Here is a 6,000-nt window from a genome sequence, read left to right as displayed (position 1 = left end):
CTAAAGTAATCATCTGTTACAATTGTTATTATCAATTTTGCTTTGTTTCATAGGGCACATGTTAAAATTACTCATGATTATATGTTACTTAAAGCACACTTGTGATTCATATATGTCATAGATGTAAAACCTCTGTGAATATTAAAATTTATCCAATGAGTTTGCTTGAAATTAATGATCACTTTTGAATATTTGTCCAATGAGTCTGCTTTAAATTAATGTTTACTTTTAAATATTTGTCCTTTTGACTAATTCTGTGGATTCTATCATGCATGTTAAGACTTTGTTGCTTCTATTGCCTTATGACTAATTGTTTTGATTAAACATAAAATTAATAAAGGAAGGGAGTGGGTCACAAAAAAAGCCATTTGAATGGATTTTGATAGTGTTAGATTTATGCAAATTTGATGCTTATTTCATTTATAACAAAGCTCAATTTTCTATGTACATGCACCTGGTGAGGAACCTTCTGTAATGCCTAGATCTATATATCATGCTATGTTCAAGTGAATGTCTGCTGCTGTCATACCCGTAGCCAAAGGGGGTTTCGGGGGGTAGGACGAACCCGCTTCGAAAACAAATAAGCACTGTTTAAGTCAACATTCCGTTCAAATTGTGACTGTTAAATTTGAGTTCGTGAGTCCAAATAACCTCCCTTTGGTAATTCCTGGCTAGGGGCCTGGCTGTAGATGGCATTTATTTCTATTTGGGTCTGTGCTTTGCTTTAGGGAAAGATTTAGGTTATGGTAAGTCCTTGTAAAGGATAGATTAGTCATATAATGTCGAAGACAATTTTATTTAGGTAGTGAAACTTTGCGGTTGTGTTTATAGGCTGTGATTTTCCTGTTTAAACATTTTTTAATTAGTGCAATTTTTTAAGTCTATTGAGCAGAATCAAAAGTTGAGCTTAGGTAGCATTATTTGTATATAATAAATTTTTGTAACAGTTACAACCAAATGTTATACCTGAAACATTGAAGCAAAATTGTACGTACAATCAAGTGAATATTTATTAGATGAAACTGTTGTGTTGACATTGCATCTAAAAGAATTGTTATACAAAATTTGATACGTGTATATCATGTTATTAAATTATAAAGATAAACATCTTGATTACACAGAATGGGAAAAACATCAAAAAATGTGTTGTTCATATTTAAAGTTTTCTTGGTATATTACTTTTTAGTATAACCTTTGTGCCTTTTTTTTTTTTTTTGAGTGTATTTAAAAAATTATATAGAGTTATTTATATTGAATTACATTGAGTTTAATATACTAAACAGTTTATTGTGAGGATTACATATTTTGTAAATATAAAAGAACAATGTCTCTAAACAATATTTGTAACAGTTTATATTTCATTATACACTTATTTATATTTATGGACTTTATGATCATATTTTTGCATAGGGTTGTGATTTGTGTATAATTATGGACTTATTGATCATATTTTTTGCATAGGGTTGTGATTTGTGTATAACTATGGGATTTTGCTTAGGGTTGCGATTTGTGTGCAATAGATTTTTTGTAGGCTGTGATAGAAATTTAGTTATGTTTTTTTTTTAAATGCATGTTTAAGCTCATCAGGTTAAATAGACTGAGTTATTTCCAATATTTTTTACTTTCATTGTTCATTGTCCATTGGATTGTTTAGCAAATATTATACCCTTTGTACAGTTATAATCTACCCTTTCATTGACAGTATAAATACCAAATTTAAAGCTAAGGTCACACCAAAAAATGTGTGTGTGTTTAAACTTGTTGAAGGAAAAAAATACAGTTGGTCAGTCAGCAAAACTGAGCATGCATGTGCCTACGAATCATTTTATAAATAATTTTTTAATTTAATCATTTACCTTCTAGTGGACCTCTCCCGCCTTGACCCCTGCCATGACTATGACTTCAAGGGCATAAACTTCATTCATTTATTGATAGAAATTGTGTGTATTGCTATCTTTATCGTCATAATTTTCCTCAGTGAATGTTGCTTTCCATTTGTTCTAAAATGCATTTTAAAATTTCAAATTTGGTCTGGTCTTAGTGATATACAAATCTTAATCATTGCTTGAAGTTATTATTAGATTGGCTCATGGTTTCTACACCAGTTAAAATGAGGAACAAACCTAATGAAGTTTATTAAAAGATTTAAATAGGATTTTTACTACATATGTAGACCATATTTGTTGGTAGTGTTCCTAGATCAAATTAATTGCCATATATTGTCTATAGTCATTTTTTTTTAAGTAATATTAAATAAACAGAGCTTTGAAATGACAAGACTAATGAATGTCTTTCAGAAATCTTTTATGTTGTTTTGTTAAAATAAAACTTTATAAGATGTAGTATATTGCAGTTGTATATTGCAAACAAAATGAATTGTGAATTAATTTGTGAATTCTGTAAAGAGTATGATGTATTATTATTCAGTTATTAGACATAACAATTAAGTGTAATACAGTATTATATATTTATAAGTTTATTCCTGTTTATCAGATGTTCTAACATGAGGTGATTATTTTTTATCATCAAGAATGTTAAAAAAAAGATTTTGAAAAATATAGCCTGTATTTATAAGTTAACTCTAATAAGAATACTGTGGATTCATTTTTGTTTCATTTGTAACCAATTTTAAGTGAAGGTGAAATAAAATTTTAATTATAAGAGATATGACCAATTTTTAATAGAACTTTATCCAGTCTTAAAAAAAATGCAAATCCATGAAATAACAAATCACAAAAAAGATACAATTTTTCTTCTATCTTTGAAAAACGGGTATCCATAAAAATAATTGGATCCACAGTACTGTAAATTCAGAAACTATTGCATGCATTTATTATTGTGATTTTGTCATTTTAGACTGAAATGCTATTTTAATTTTTGCAATATTGAGTAAAATCTGGTTTAATTCATATACAAATTCCAAAATACGATTTTAGATGATCGCAAATATAACTCTGTCTAATTTTTTTGCAATAATTTCTGAATTTACAATATTTGAGTTGAGATACTTCCAGCTGTGTTCATGTTTTTACAATGTTTGTTTTGAAATATGCACTAGATGCAAGCTAGACTTGCAAAAATATGTATCTGTTACCTACCTCCCTTCTGATCCTACTTTTGACCAAAGACACTAATACTTTTCATTGCCTCCAAATACATTGAAAGAATGGTGTTTTTATGTATTTGAAATTAAATCCTTTTTCAACTGATTGATGAGTCAAATTTTTGGTTAAATTGTCCAAAATGGGAACCAAAAAAATTATTTCATTGGAAATTTCAAAGATTCCATTGCACATAATTATCAGGTGTGTAAATGTAAACTCTTGTTGGACTCTTGAGAAAACGTGATTTTTGAAGATTTTGTTGAAAAGACATAAATCATTTTTTTAATCTCACCTACCCACTTTTCATTGTGGCAAAAGGCAGGATACTTGCATGTATCCTGCAATTAAAAATTTAAACATACCAATACAGGTGTAGAGATAAACCAAAGCAATATATGTATAGTAAATGTATGTAATTTCTGGTATCCTTCTACTGTCTGAAAGCACACTATTGCATTTAAAACACTTTGTTACAGCTTACTTTGAGGTGCTTTTCTCAGTCCACATTGGAAACAATGTGGATTTCATTACAATACAAATTCAATGGTGTGGGAGGTTAAACATGTAAAAAAAAATATTCTTTTAAGCATAAATTTTAAATTGCAGAATTAAGAAACCTGATACATTGTAGGTTTATATATAATGTTTTTGTACTCTGACAGTGAGCCTTGTTTTTTCCTGCTTTGAAATCCAATAAAAAAGAATGTTATTTTCCTATAATGATACAATAGTGCATATGTATTTTTTGCATTTTATGATAAGACAATCTAGTAGTTGTATTGTAAAAGCAACCCTTTATCTTGTTAAAACATTTTTGAAGTTAATAAATTATGTGTATAACAATATATGTGTTTTATTAAACATATTTCATACTTCATGTACTTGTGATACTATACAATAGATTAAATAAATCGTAAAATTTTGATAACACAAGCAATGAAATGAATTACTTATAAGTTTCACAAGTTTTATAATGAACTTTTGAAAGTTTTGGTTGTGATCTTTAAATGAATTAAATGCTATTCCTGTCATATCATATTTTTATCCATTACACACAGAAATCAATACTTTATCAATCTTCATTGACTTAAATGATTCTTTTTCTAAAATGATTTTTTTTTAAATCAATTATTGAAAAGCTGTAATTTGTCAAATCATATCACATGTTTATATTATTGAAAAGCTGAGATTTGTCAAATTATGTCACATATGTTTATTATGAATATTACTAAAATTTATACTTAAAGGTCATACTGACCAGATAAATTTTGATTGGGGGTTGATTAGATGTTTCTTCCAATCAAAATAGAGCTTTCATTGACGGGATAAGGAATGGATTTTATCTGCAATAAGCTTTGCCTTTTCTTGCCTTTATGCTTTTAGATATTTTTTTTATTTTTTCATATTCGGATTTGGAATGAACTTATTTATTCTTAAGTTATAAGGATCTTTGAAATAATTCATGTGCTCAAATTTTAAAGCTATGTGAAAATAAATAAGATATATACTTCAGTACATACATGTATGTTAAAAAATTAAGGGTTGAAAAATTTCTAGACAAAAAACATTAATTTTGAAAGGCTGATTTAATAATTGTTATTTTAAGAATGAATTCTTTATAAGTATAAACTATCAATCGCTCAGTTTGACTTGCAAAAAGAAAACATCTTTAAATTATATGCAAATGTAAAATGTGAAATTGTTTTGAATACAATTTTCCAAAGCTTACTGGTAAAGTAGAGAGAACATGGATCTCTCTGTAATACTAAGTTATTTCTTTATAACTTTTTGTACAAGTTTACTGGCTTAAATATTGATTTGATTATTGTTTCAAACATAATTTAGAAGAAAAAGTGTGAAGACTGATTTCAATTTAGTCATGTTTCTAATATTCATATTTTTAATTAAAATTCTACTTTCATCTCATTGCTATAGAATCATGATACATAATAAATAAAGAAATTTGTGTTGCTTAGATGACTTAACTCTTTTTATGCCCAACCTTTAGTACTTAACCTCTAAGATGTGATCACTCCTTGTTTTTGGTGGGGTTCGTGTTGCTTAAGTCTTTAGTTTTCTATGTTGTGCCTTGTGTACTATTATTTGTCTGTTTGTCTTTTTTAGCCGTGGCATTGTCAGTTTGTTTTCAATCTATGAATTTGAATGTCCCTATGGTATCTTCCGCCCCTCTTTTATATAAAAAAAAAAAGGTCAACCAGCTATGCCAGCATCAAGACAAAAGTTGTTCAGTTTAACCATGGTAAGCTTAATGGTTTAAATTTAAATTTAAGTTATATCCCAGTTAAAAAAGCAATGTGTATCAAAGTAAGAAGTTACAACAGAAGTGCGCTAATGAGGCATAAAGCCAACACCAATTAATCAATCAATCTTAAACTTTCTTATTAAGTTGGTGTAATTAAATATAGTTCATAGGGAAACAGCTTGATCGATGTAAAACAACACAACCTTGTGATATGCCCATATTACAAAATTTTAATAACGATAATTTGGGATGTTAATTTGATTGCGATTGAAATTATAAGTAGACATATCAATATAAAATCTCCCTTAAAAAATTATAGCATCACATCTATAACATAATTTATTAGAAAACCAATTCAGAAAGTATTACATTACCATGATGCTAAAAGGCCCTGGGGAGAACACTATACAAGGGAAGATTAATAAGAACCTCTATTGGTAGGTGTATATTTGACTAAAAATCCCAATTCAAGAGAAATAACAAAAGTAAAATAATTGTATTAAGCTTGATAAATGGTGAATTCTTTGTATCAACAATACTTGGTCTGTTAATGCCCCACAATGTGAAAACAACTGGTAGTGATGTTGTCAAAGGCTAAGATCTCAACAGCTGTTCATAGAACGGGATTTGTAC

Source organism: Mytilus edulis, chromosome 8 (assembly GCF_963676685.1).
Source record: "Mytilus edulis chromosome 8, xbMytEdul2.2, whole genome shotgun sequence".
NCBI classification, from domain to species: Eukaryota; Metazoa; Mollusca; class Bivalvia; order Mytilida; family Mytilidae; genus Mytilus; species Mytilus edulis.
The sequence above is the reverse complement of the archived record's forward strand: the minus strand, read 5'-3'. Positions refer to the sequence as shown.